This window comes from Cynocephalus volans, chromosome 13 (genome assembly GCF_027409185.1).
Source record: "Cynocephalus volans isolate mCynVol1 chromosome 13, mCynVol1.pri, whole genome shotgun sequence".
Classification (NCBI taxonomy): domain Eukaryota; kingdom Metazoa; phylum Chordata; class Mammalia; order Dermoptera; family Cynocephalidae; genus Cynocephalus; species Cynocephalus volans.
The window spans coordinates 31,559,564-31,573,361 of NC_084472.1; the positions used below are offsets into that span (position 1 = coordinate 31,559,564).

At 35.5% G+C, this 13,798-nt stretch overlaps 1 protein-coding gene across 4 annotated transcripts in view; it reads left to right on the plus strand.

Annotated features, from left to right (window-relative positions):
* The window catches only part of GALNT1 (polypeptide N-acetylgalactosaminyltransferase 1), a 127,718-nt gene that overhangs the window by 24,839 nt on the left and 89,081 nt on the right, over positions 1-13,798 (plus strand). For 2 of the 4 annotated variants that reach the window (XM_063077070.1, XM_063077072.1), the window contains exons 2-3: positions 8,218-8,310; positions 8,678-8,747. The exons of 1 other annotated variant lie outside the window; for it this stretch is intronic. The gene's annotated coding sequence lies outside the window, so the exon portion shown is untranslated. Of the gene's footprint in view, positions 1-5,496; positions 5,575-8,217; positions 8,311-8,677; positions 8,748-13,798 lie in introns of those variants that run through there. One more of the 4 variants, XM_063077071.1, reaches the window with a different exon arrangement.

Below are 13,798 nucleotides of genomic sequence, written 5' to 3' on the forward strand. Positions count from 1 at the left end.
AAAGGATCAAGAATAGCAAAGATATTCCTGAAGCAAGTGCTTGTCCTATAGGATGTTCAGGCTTATTGTAAAACTTTAATAATTGAGATAGTATAATAGTAGGGCAAGGATAGACAAATAAATAATGGAGGGAAATTAAGGCAAAAAACAGAATTGTACATACATGGAAACCTGATATATGACAGAGCTGGTGTTACAAATCAAATAAGGAAATGGAATGCTCTTTAAATAGTATTGGGATTATTAGTTAGCCACACGGAAAAAATTTGGTTCCTTACCTCACAACGTATTTAAAAAAAACAGTTCCGTATAGATCAAAGACTTAATTGTGAAAAGCAAAACTTAAATCTTCACAATAAAATATTGGAGAGTATTTTTGACCTCAGGCTTTAACTAGATGCCAAAAGCCCAATTGTTGAAGGCAAAGGTTAATAAATTTGGCTATGTTAAAATTAAAATGTGCGGGTTTTGTTTACATGAAAAAGAATATAAAAACTAGTCACAAGTACACAAATGGAAGATATTTCTAATACATACAAAGTATTTTTTAAATCATAGTAGTATACACACATATATATGTCAATACACATACATATATACATGTGAAAAAAATAAATGGACAAAAAAACGAATAGCCACTAAACATGTAATCAGAGAAAGGCAAATTAAAACTAGATTGACAGAATTGTAAAAATTGGACAGTGTCAAGTATACCACTGCAATGCTGTATGGCAGAGGCCAGCAAACTTTGCAGAGGGCCAGATAGTAAGTAGTTCAGGCTTTGTAGGCCATATAGTCTCAGTCACATTATAATAGCCTTTGCTATTATAATACCAAACAAGAAAAAAAAAAGCCATTATCAATACATAAATGAATGGATATGTTTTAGTCCGTTTTGAGTTGCTATAACAGAAATACCTGAGACTGGGTAATTTATAAGGAAAAGAGGTTTATTTGGCTTACGATTCTGGGACAGCTGCATCTGGCACGGGCTTCAGACTGCTTCTACTCAATGGCAGAAAGTGGCAGGCAGTCAGGGGGTACAAGCAGATCACATGGCGAGAGGAAGCGAGAGAGAAAGAAGGTGCCAGGGTCTTTTTAAGCAACAAGCTCTCATAGGAACTAATAGAGCAAGAACTCACTCACTACCCCTCCTCCCCCAGGGAGAGCATTAATCCATTCATGAGGGATCCACCCCCATGACTCAATCAGTTTCCAACACTGCCACATTGGAGATCAAATTTCCACATGAGTTTTGGAGGGGACAACACATACAAACTCCATCAGGACATGACTGTGTTCCCATAAAATTTTATTTGCAAAAGTAGTAGTTTGCTGCCCCCTGCTCTGTGACACCAGAGTTAATGAACTATTAATACATCAACATTAATACATGAGTCTCAAAAACAATGTTCAATTAAAAAGGTAACAGAAGAATGCCTTTTAGCATGATTCCATTTATGTAAATTCTAGAGGTGGACAATATAAAGGGTACAGATTCATGGGTTTTACCATGGTTAGTGGGACTTGACTAATTTTGAATTCTGGCCTTGACATTTGTAATCTGTGTGTTCTTGGGTAAATTACCTCACTTTTTGAAGTGTCAGTTTTCTTGTCTGTAGGATGGTGAGCATAATAGTACATAGTTCTCGTGAAAGTCCTTAGTATGTGATAGTCTCGTGTAAGTGCTCAGTAATTGTTGCTATGATTTCATTCTCCTCCTTTAACATATATCCTACTAAAAGAAAGGTAGCCATTATTGCTTTGGGAACTCTAGGTATTTTTAATTTGGCCTTGCATTGTATATGGCTAATGTGACTACTACTAAGGCTTTAAATTTCCTCACCCTGAATTGCTTAATTTCTTTTACTTAGCACAGTTTGTAAAACCCTGTGATGTTTTGGTGTGTTTAAATCACCAAACTCAAGGTGCTTTGCTGAATACTTGACAAAAATAGCTTCCAGTGTCATTTAACCTTTATAGCATTTGACATTGTCCATGACTCCTTTTTCAGAACTCTATCCTCCTTTGTATGATTCCACTCTCGAGATTCTTCTGTGACCTCTCAGGCCTTCAGTTCTCTAAATGTTGATGTTCTGCCTATCCCTACAACTTCTGATTCTTCAGCTTCCTGTGCTGAAAAATGAAGATAAAACCCAATTGAGAGAGTTATTGTTAGGATGAAATTCTCTAATGTATTCTCTAATCCATAGAGGAATCTCATACCCATAGATTCTTATTCATTTATGCTGGGGTAGGGTCTGGTATGAAAACAAACAAAACTTTATGAGTAGTTTCTCTCCCATTTGAGCAGCATTGATATAAGAATGTAGTGCATATGGCACATTGCAGGCATTCAGACAGCTTCCCACTCCTATCTTCTGTCTGTGGCTACTGTCTCTCAACCCTTCTATTGGACCACCAAGAATCCTTTATCACGGGTATTCATATTGACTGTCTCCTCCTTAAGGACAATGACATTGTCTAACTTATCTTTGTTCTCCCATGGTCTGATAAAATGCTTGGTATGTAGTAAATAGATATTTAATAAATTTAAGTGAACAAATGTACACATGCCTTGACTTTGTTCACAAAACACCAGTGTGTGCAGTATTTGGCCTGCCAAAGTAGCGTGTTAAATCATTGGTAATCTTAATTTAGCTTTTAGCTATCTGAAACACATTTAATGGTTACTTCTTTGTTTTACCTTTGTATTTGAAAAAATTCTAACATATATAAAAGCAGAGGGAATAGTAAAATAAACCCCTTTGAACCTGTGTCCATCCTCCAGATTCAACAGAGACCAAGATTTTGCCTCATGCTTTACCTCTTGATGTCCCCCTCTCACCACCCCCCAGCTCAAGTATTTTAAAGTAGAAGACATCATGTCATTTTACCTCTAACATTCTTCAGTATGGATCTTTTTTAAATGAGAACATTTTTAATATAACCACAATGCCATTATCATTCCCAATAAAGTAACAATAATTCCTTAGCATCATCTCATACCCAGTCAATAATCATATTTCCCCAGTGGTCCCTAAAGTTTCCTTTTAAGTTGGTTTGTAGATTCAAAAGTCAAACAAGGTCTGCACATTACATTTGTTTTTTGTTTTTTACGAGAAAGCTCTTCTTAGGAAGAAATAAAACAATATTTTTTTATAAAAAAATTATTATTTCTCTTCCTTTCCTTCTTTTCCTTTCTATAACTCTTCCTTAAGATTAGGGTTCTTTTTAATGAAACTGTAAACTTTGCTATATCAGGTGAAGTTTAATCTTCTCTTTTAAAACTGCTTTGCTATTCTTTTGGGGGGGGGCAGTGTGGATCAGGCACCATACTCTAGGACAGTTAACAGCACAGCAAAATGTAAAACTGAAAGTTATAGTTAAATTAACTGTTCTTTGATCTTATTCTTGCAATGAGATAGTGTTATGTGCAGCACTGTTAGGACTTCTAAAACTGTAAGTTATTTTTTATTTATTAAAAAATATATGCTGTTTGGGCTGACCCCGTGGCGCACTCGGGAGAGTGCGGCGCTGGGAGCGCAGCGACGCTCCCGCTGCGGGTTCAGATCCTATATAGGAATGGCCGGTGCACTCACTGGCTGAGTGCCGGTCACGAAAAAGACAAAATATATATATATATATATATATATATGCTGTTTGATTATGGTTAAATATACCTTTAAAGAATTTTAGTTATTCCTCTTGAATTTATGGTTGTTAGAAGGAAGCTTGAGATCAAGCTGTAATGTGTATTTGGAAAAGTCTACTCATGGATGAACTTAATTCTTAAATTCTCTAATGCTCAAGTGGAGAAATGTCATCTGCAAAAAAAATTAATCTTTTAGTTTTTATCAGCAATAAAGACAAACATGTGCAACTGGCAACTGCTTAGTATATATAGGAAGGAAAGGAGAGATAATCCAAGTGTTTAGAGGTTTTAGTAAAATACAATTTTGAGAGTGAGGTGGAATTTTAAAAAATAATGCAGAAGAAATATTTTGAGTTATTGATGTGAATTAAATAGCAGGATTGTTTCAGGGATTTTTTTTTTTCCCCGACAGTTTACTTGTTAGCTTTCTATTACACTGTTAAGTAAGTGACAGCTTAATCGCACGGTTTTGTTTTGATTCTGAGAGCAGGAAGCAAATTCTATAATCTGCTTCCCAAAGAGCTGAAAAGGCACTTGAAATGTCATCCTTTAGAATGGATCTTAGCTAGTATCAATGTGGGACCAGTCTGAGACTACAAAGAAGACTGAATTGAGGGAGCGAGGCAGACAGTAGCTTAGTTACAGAAAAATTAGCGAGAGAATGCAGAACAATTGGTAAGGTTATAAACTAAGAAAATAAGTTACATGCCATTAGGGAAAAACTAAATAAAACAGAAACCAAATTAGGAAAAGCAGTAATACAAAAACTAATGTACCAAATTGCTCATGACTAATTAGAACACTATCTTTCTATAGCATCCTCAGAAATGAACAGGTTTTTTGTTTTGTTTTGTTTTCAGTGGTAACTAAATATTTCAGGTCATTATTTGGGCCAATCTGCCATCACCCCAAATTTCTATTTTTATTTGGTCTGATAAGCAAACTTGAAACTTTTTAGATCCCAGAAGGTACTTAAGTTAATATTCCAAGTAACATCAGTGTTTTAAGGGAAGTAGTTCTCAAAAGAACTTTCGTGTTTGCAATTGTAAAAGACAACCAAAATTTCATCTGAGTACTCTGTGCTTTGGTATTTTTTTCTTTCTTCTCTCCTCCCAGATGATCCAGTCGTGGATGAGGAAAAGTATGGCACTGAGCTCTGGGGAATGCATGGAGAAGGAAAAATAGACAAAAGGGAGTGACAACAGAAATTTCCATTTAGTCTGCAAATTTTTTTTGATCTGTCTCATCCCTAGCCCAGCTCCAAGAGACTGTGGGATCTTACATTCTTGTTTGTTATCCAAACTGGCAGTGGCAGTACTGGTGACAATACTATAGTAACTGTCTGTGCTCTCAGGAGTGTGGTTGGCAAGTTTCTAGTTTCCAACCACACTCTACTATGGTTGGCCACCTCATAGAATATACATGCTACTTTTGCATTTTAGTTTGATCTGTGGGCCAGCAGTTGTTTGTGGGTAGCATTTGAGAATCTCTGTTTAAAATCTAAGTAAAAGTATTTTTTTAATAAAAAAATTAAACTTATAGAAAAGTACAGTTAGCAGAAGGTAAGAGACAAGTCATGAGCCCCCCTCTCCCCTATGTCTTATCTTAATATTTTGCCCTATTTCCTTCTGTGTCCATTAACATTAGGTTTGGCTGCATCTAAAAGATCCCTGCATTCCTCCATACCCTGCAAAAAGGAGTTTTAAACAAGATAGAGGTTTCTTTTTTTTCTCTCTTAGGACATGGCAGCTGTGTGGTCACCAAGGACCCAGCTCCTTTTATCTTTCTGCTTTGCAATTCTTAGTTTCTGACTTTTCTTCCCAGGTTTATCTCCTGGTTGCAGAGAATGTCTTTGCAGCTCCTTCCGTTGTGTTCGCACTCCAGGCAGCAGGATCAAGAAGGGGCCATCTCCCAATGAAGTCAGTCCCTTTAAGTACCTTTGCCATAGCCCCACCCAGTGATTTCTGATTTTATCTTATTGGCCACCATAATCTGCAAGGCAGGCCGAGAGATGTAAATTTCCACTTTTAGTAATACAGCAGTTTGATTTTGTAAAAAAGAAGAGGAAAGCAGATATTGAGTGAACAACTAACAGTCTGCCACAATTTATATCTTTTATATAAAACAAGTTCTGATATAATTGAAGCCCTTCCCTTCCTCTTCAGAAATGACTCAGAAGAATATGAATTTGATATATTATTCTCATGCATATTATTCTCTTTACAGTATATGTTTGTGTCTGTAGCACTGTCTTATTTTAACATGTTTTAAAACCGTATATAAATGGAACATATAGAGCATATCCTGCAAGTTGTTTTTTTCTCATTCAACATTGTTTACTCATATTGACACACATAATTCAGTTTACTAATTATATCTCCTGTACGAGAGTACTTCAGAAAGTTCATGGAAAGATTTGTATTATCTTTTAATTCTATTTTTCCACAGATTTTTTGAAGTACTCTCGTATAGTGTTATATTATACAGTTTATCCATTTCTTCCTTGATGTATGTTACACTTCTCACCGTGTAACACAGACGCAAAAAAGATTACTCAAAACAACATGAATGTAATAAGAAGCCTGGAGGGACTGTGCCTCAGCAACTTCTCTGTTAGAAGGAGAAAACTGGGTACAGCCCCGATTCAAAGTTGGCTTCTATTTTTATTGTAAACACAAGGAAGTTTCACAAGAAAAATCAGTTGATTCAATCATTTCAAAGGACCCAAAGACATGGGCAACATGACAAAAGTTATCTACAGCTAAGTAGAACAAACAATAGAAACTAGTAACATCATTTAAATTAACATCATGACATTCCAAAATACAATTTGTGAAAATCTATAAGTTGATCAAACTGTGATCATCATCTAATCTAAAATATAACCTCTCCTTAAATGATTTAAGCAAGTTACATTCTTATGATTAAATCTAAGTATAATTGTCTCTAAAGTTTTCACCAACAAACAGCTTGCCCTTAGCAAAAACATTTTTTCACATTTTTCCCTACAGCAATTCTTTCAGCATCTTTTAACAACAATCAGTATGTTAAGTAATCAAAGTACATAATCCCATCCCTAAACAGTGATTAGAGTTGACCTAATGGGCTATTGCTCCCTCGCTGTAGACCCTTGTCTCTTAACTGAGGACTTTTGTCCAAAACATGCGTTACCTAGAACCCCTATCTAAAAATCAAACAAGAATCAAGATTTCTAACCTTCTACAGATGTACATTTAGGTTGTAACCTTTTTTTGGCCATTATAAACAATGCTGCAGTCATGTCTCCTTACACTCATGTGCAAAAGTTTCTCCAGGATATTACCTAGAAGTGGAATTACTGAGTAACAGGGTAATGCTTCCTTTAGCTTTATTAGATATTGCCAGATTGCTTTCCAAAATGGCTGTACCGTATTACACTAGGAACAACAGTGTATCATTTCTTTATTCCTCACTAATACTTATGTCTTTGCCAATCTGATGAGGTCAAATTTATTTTCCTGAATACTGCTGAGGTTGAGCATATTTTTATATGTTCACTGGCTGCTTATGATTCCTTGTCTGTGATTTGCCGCTTCATACCTTTGGCCATTTTTCAATTGTGTGTGTTCTTGTTTGTTTTGATTTGGAGAAGTTTTAAATACATTCTGATACTAATCTTTTGTTCATTATCTGTGTTGTGGATATTGCCCCCTAGTCTTTGGCTTATCTTTTAACTGTCTATGATGTCTTTGGTCGTATTTTTTAAAATTTAATTTTTAGGTAATAGAAATTATTCATTCTTTTATGGTTTATGCTTTTTGAGTATTGCTTAAGAAGTTCTTACCAAGGACATGAAGATATTTGCCCATATTTTATTTCAAACTTTTAGAGATTTATATCCTTAAATCTTTAATCCACCTGGAATTTTTTTTTTTTTATATGGTGTGACTAAGAATTTTATATGTGGATGAACATTCATTGAATAGCCCATTCTTTTCATACTGATTTGTATAATGCCATCTCTATTATATATCAAGTTTGCGTATTCATGTAGGTCTGACTCTGGGTTCTATTTTGTTTCATTGATCTTTTAATCTGTCTCTGCCCTTGTATCACACTGATTTAATTAACATACCTTGAGAGATGTAGACAGAGTTCTCTCACCTTCTTGTTTAAAATTTTTTTGGCTTTCTTGGTTTTGCTCTTCCATGTTTAGGATCTACTTTTAAAGTCCAATAAAACAAAACAAAAAAAAACTGTTGACATTTTGATTGGGACTGTATTAAGTACATAAATTAATTTTGGGAGAATTTACTTCTTTAATAAGCCTTCCACACATGAGCATGGTATCTCTTTATTTTTTTTTTAGGTCTTTCTAAGTGATTTTCTAGTTGTTATTGGTGCAAAAGAATTCAGCTGAATTTTGTATGTTGATCTTGTATCAAGCAACCTTGCTAAAAGTTCTCTGTTCTAATTGTCTTTATTTTCTTGGATTTTCTCTCATTATTTCTTTTTTTGTTTTCTCTTTCTAATTCTTAAATCTTTTCTTTTTTTTTCCTTTCCTATTTTACTGTGCCGGAAAGGGCCTCAAGTACATTGTTGACAGGAAGAAGTGACAGAAGACATCTGTCTGTCTTTTTCCATATTTTAAAGGGAATGCTTCCATTATTTCATCAGTAAGTATTTTGTTTACTGTAGATTTGGGGCAGATATCCTTTCACAGTTTAACAAAGTTCCCTCCTATTTCTAGATTCCCAGGTATTCTTTTGCTTTTGCTTTAAATATGAATGGGTGCTGGGTTATAATATTTCACATAATATGTAACACCCTTGCAATTTATTCCCACTTCCACTTACCCACACCTCTATCTTTTGTTCTTATTTTGTCATATATTACGTTTTTATATTAATACATTGTACAATACAAAGTTATAATGTGTGTTTTAATCAGTCTTACATCTTTTAAGAAATTAAGAGGGAAAAAAATAGGCTTTTATATTTACTCATATATTTACCATTTCTGGTGTTTTATTCCTTCTTTCAGATCTGAGTTTCTGAACGGTGTCATTTCCCTTCCACCTGAAGAACTTACTTTAGCATTTCTTATAGTGCAGGTCAGTGACAGATAAGTTGTTTTGGCGTTTCTTTAACTGAATGTCTGTTTTACATAATGAGAAATCAGCCATATTTTCTTCATACATTATATGTCTTTTTTTTCTTTCTCTGCTTTCAAAGTTTTCTCTGTATTTTTGGTTTTCAGCAGTGTGAATATGATGCACTCTACTTGTGGTTTTCTTTGTATTTATTTTGCTTATGGTTCACTGGACTCAGATTTGCAATTTTATCATTTTCCCCTGATTGTGGACATTTTCAGCTATTTAATGTACTTTTAATATATGGTTTAATATTTTTTTTAATGATACTTTTCTGTATCATTTTCTCTGTGCTTTCCTTTCAGGACTCTGATTTTATGTAAGTTAAATTTTATGATGTTGTAATATAGCTTACTGAGGCTCTTAAAATTTTCTTTCATCTCATATCTTCAGATTGGATAGTTTTGATCTGTCTTTTGATCTGTCTTTGATCTGTCTTTTATGTTGGGTCAACCCTATATTCTCTTGTTTCTAATCTTCTGTTACACCCATCAAGTGAATTTTCCAGTTCAGACATTGAATTTTTGTATTGTACATGGTTCTATATGGTTCTTATATTTATAGTTTTAACTTGTCTCATGTGAGTTCTCTCTATTATTATTAACTTCTAGGACATATTTACAGTAGCTGTTTTATAGTCCTTGTCAACTAATTATAACGTCTGGCACATCTTGCATTCGATATCTATTGACTGTACTTTTTCTTTACTCTGAGTCATATTTTCCTGTTTATTTTCATGTCTAGTAATTTTTTATTGTATATTGGATATTGTAGATGATATGTTTTGTGACCCTCAATTCTGTTTTCTCGTAAAGAATGTACTTTGTTGTTCAAGCAGGCAATTAAGTGGCTAAACTTAAACTCCAAAATTTGTCCTCTGCATTGGGCGACAGCTGATAGCTTTTGCTCAGTTCTTTCAGCCATCTAGCTCTTGTTTTTCTTTGGGACCTCTGGAGTTTGTCCTGTGTTATATGGTTCAGGGGCTAGGCAAGGATTATAGTGTTTATATGCATACGAGGGTACTTCAAAAAGTTCATGGAGACTGGGAGGCAGATACCATCTCTGCGGCCGCCAGTTCGGAAAAAAGCCTAACCAATTTCTGGTTGGGAATAGTGTGGTAGGAGAGTTCCCAGGTCCACTTGATCCTGCCGGAGAGCTGGCTGCAGGCAGGCCCTAGATTCGGTCCATTCCGGGGGGATACAAAGGTGAACAAGTCCCGAGAAAGATCTACACAGTGCTACAAAGGCACCCAGAGCGACCGGTCGTCTGTGCCTACCAGAAACCTGGTAGACTTCCTGGGCGAGGCGGTGCCGAGCAGCATCTTGAAGGCCCAGCTGATAGACGAGGGTTGCAGAAGACACGTCCCAGCCCAGCACAGTGCGCACAGAGTGGGGAGACATGCGGCCAGGGAGGCAGAGACTCGACAGAAACCACACACCCTGAGGGGTCGCCACTGCACGATCCAACAATACTCTACCCTGCAAGGCTATCCTTCCGAAATGAAGGGCAAATAGTGTATTTCTCAGACAAACAAAAACTGCGGGAGTTCACTACCACACGATCACCCTTACAAGATATCCTCAAGGGAGTACTGGGTTTGGTTCCTGAAAAATAACTACCACTGCCATAAAAACCCAAGAAAAATCAAAACCCACTAGTATAATAAAAATGGCATTCATCAAGAGAAAACAAGCAAACAGAAACGCTATCTACAACCTGAGGAACCAACAAACACAGAAAACAAACAGTAAATCAGAAAGCAAGGAACAAAAGACACCTAAGACAACCGAACAACCAATAAAATGCTAGGAATAAATCAACACCTTTCAATAACAGCTCTTAATGTAAAAGGCTTAAATTCCCCAATCAAAAGACACAGACTGGCTGACTGAATTAAAAAGGAGGACCCAACTATATGCTGCCTACAAGAGACCCATAAAGATTCACAGAGACTAAGAGTGAAAGGATGGAAAAAGATTTACCATGCAAACAGAAAAGAAAAACGAGCTGGAGTAGCTATTCTTATATCTGACAAAATAGACTTTAAACTAAAAACCATAAAAAGAGACAATGAGGGACACTAGTTAATAATAAAAGGACTGATCCATCAAGAAGACATAACAATCATAAATATGTACGCACCCAGTGTTGGAGCAGCCAGATTTATAAAACAAACTCTATTAGACCTAAAGAAGGAAATAGATACTAATACCATAATAGCAGGGGACCTGAACACCCCACTGTCAATATTAGACAGATCATCTAGGCAAAGAATCAGTAGAGAAACACAAGATCTAAACAAGACTCTAGACCAATTGGAATTGGCAGAGATCTACAGAACATTCCACCCAACAACCTCAGAATATTCATTCTTCTCATCAGCACATGGATCATTCTCCAGGATAGATCACATATTAGGTCACAAATCAAGTCTCAATAAATTCAAAAAAATTGGAATTATCCCATTTATCTTCTCAGACCACAATGGATTAAAACTAGAAATGACAAACGAAACTCTGGAAACTATACAAACACATGGAAATTAAACAGCATTCTACTTAATGACATATGGGTCCAAGAAGAAATCAAGCAGGAAATCAAAAAATTTATTGAAACTAATGAAAACAATGATACATCATACGAAAACCTGTGGGATACTGCAAAAGCAGTATTAAGGGGGAAATTTATTGTATTAAATGCTCACCTTAGAAGAATGGAAAGATGGCAAGTGAACAACCTAACACTTCACCTTAAAGAACTAGAAAAACAAGAACAATCCAAACCTAAAGTTAGCAGATGGAAAGAAATCATTAAGATCAGAGCAGAACTGAATGAAATTGAAACCCAAAAAACAATTCAAAAGATCAGTGAATCAAAAAGTTGGTTTTTTGAAAAGATAAATAAAATTGACAAACCATTAGCATGGCTAACAAAAAAAAGAAGAGAGAAGACTCAAATAACCAAAATTAGAAATGAAAAAGGCGCTATTACAACTGATTCATCTGAAATACAAGGAATCATTCAAGACTACTATAAACAACTATACGCCAACAAATTTGAAAATCTGGAGGAAATGGATAAATTTCTGGACACACACAAGCTCCCAAAACTGAACCATGAAGACGTAGAAAATTTGAACAGACCAATAACAATAAAGGAGATTGAAGCTGTTATCAGAAGGCTCCCAACAAAGAAAAGCCCAGGACCAGATGGATTCACAGCAGAATTTTACCAAACATTCAAAGAGGAATTGACACCGATTCTTTACAAACTATTCCAAAAGATTGAAACGGACGCAAATCTCCCAAACTCATTCTATGAAGCAAACATCATCCTGATACCAAAACCAGGTAAAGATATAACCAAAAAAGAAAACTATAGGCCGATATCCTTGATGAATATAGATGCAAAAATCCTCACTAAAATACTAGCAAACAGAATACAGCAACACATATGTAAAATTATTCACCACGATCAAGTGGGATTCATCCCAGGGATGCAAGGTTGGTTCAACATACGCAAATCAATAAATGTGATACACCATATTAATAAAGTCAAACACAAGGACCATATGATCATCTCTATAGATGCTGAAAAAGCATTTGATAAAGTACAGCACTCATTCATGACAAAGACCCTCTATAAGTTAGGTATAAAGGGAAAGTATCTCAACATAATTAAAGCCATATATGACAAACCCACTGCCAATATCATCCTGAATGGGGAAAAGCTGAAAGCTTTTCCTTTAAGAACAGGAACTAGACAAGGATGCCCACTCTCACCACTCCTATTCAACATAGTGTTGGAAGTACTAGCCAGAGCAGTTAGAGAAGAGAAGGAAATAAAGGGCATCCAGATTGGAAAAGATGAAGTCAAACTGTCCCTGTTTGCAGATGACATGATCCTATATATCGAACAGCCTAAAACCTCTACAAAAAATCTCTTGGAATTGATAAATGATTTCAGCACAGTAGCAGGATACAAAATCAACACACAAAAATCAGTAGCATTTCTTTTCTCCAATAGTGAACATGCAGAAAGAGAAATCAAGAAAGCCTGCCCATTTACAATAGCCACCAAAAAAATAAAATACTTAGGAATTGAGTTAACCAAGGAGGTGAAAAATCTCTATAATGAGAACTATAAACCACTGCTGAGAGAAATTAGAGAGGATACAAGAAGATGGAAAGATATCCCATGCTCTTGGATTGGAAGAATCAACATAGTGAAAATGTCCATACTACCCAAAGTGATATACAAATTCAATGCAATCCCCATCAAAATTCCAAAGACATTTTTCTCAGAAATGGAAAAAACTATCCAGATGTTTATATGGAACAATAAAAGACCACGCATAGCCAAAGCAATGCTGAGCAAAAAATAAAACTGGAGGCATAACACTACCTGACTTTAAGCTATACTACAAAGCTATAATAACCAAAACAGTATGGTACTGGCATAAAAACAGACACACTGACCAATGGAATAGAATACAGAATCCAGAAATCAACCCACACACTTACTGTCAGCTGATCTTTGACAAAGGCACCAAGCCTATTCACTGGGGAAGGGACTGCCTCTTCAGCAAATGGTGCTGGGATAACTGGATATCCATATGCAGGAGAATGAAACTAGATCCATACCTCTCACCGTATACTAAAATCAACTCAAAATGGATTAAGGATTTAAATATACACCCTGAAACAATAAAATTTCTCAAAGAAAACATAGGAGAAACACTTCAGGAAATAGGACTGGGCACAGACTTCATGAATACAACCCCAAAAGCATGGGCAACCAAAGGAAAAATAAACAAATGGGATTATATCAAACTAAAAAGCTTCTGCACAGCAAAAGAAACAATTAACAGAGTTAAAAGACAACCAACAGAGTGGGAGAAAATATTTGCAAAATATACATCTGACAAAGGATTAATATCCAGAATATATAAGGAACTCAAACAACTTTAGAAGAAGAAAACAAGCAACCCAATTAAAAAATGGGCAAAAGAG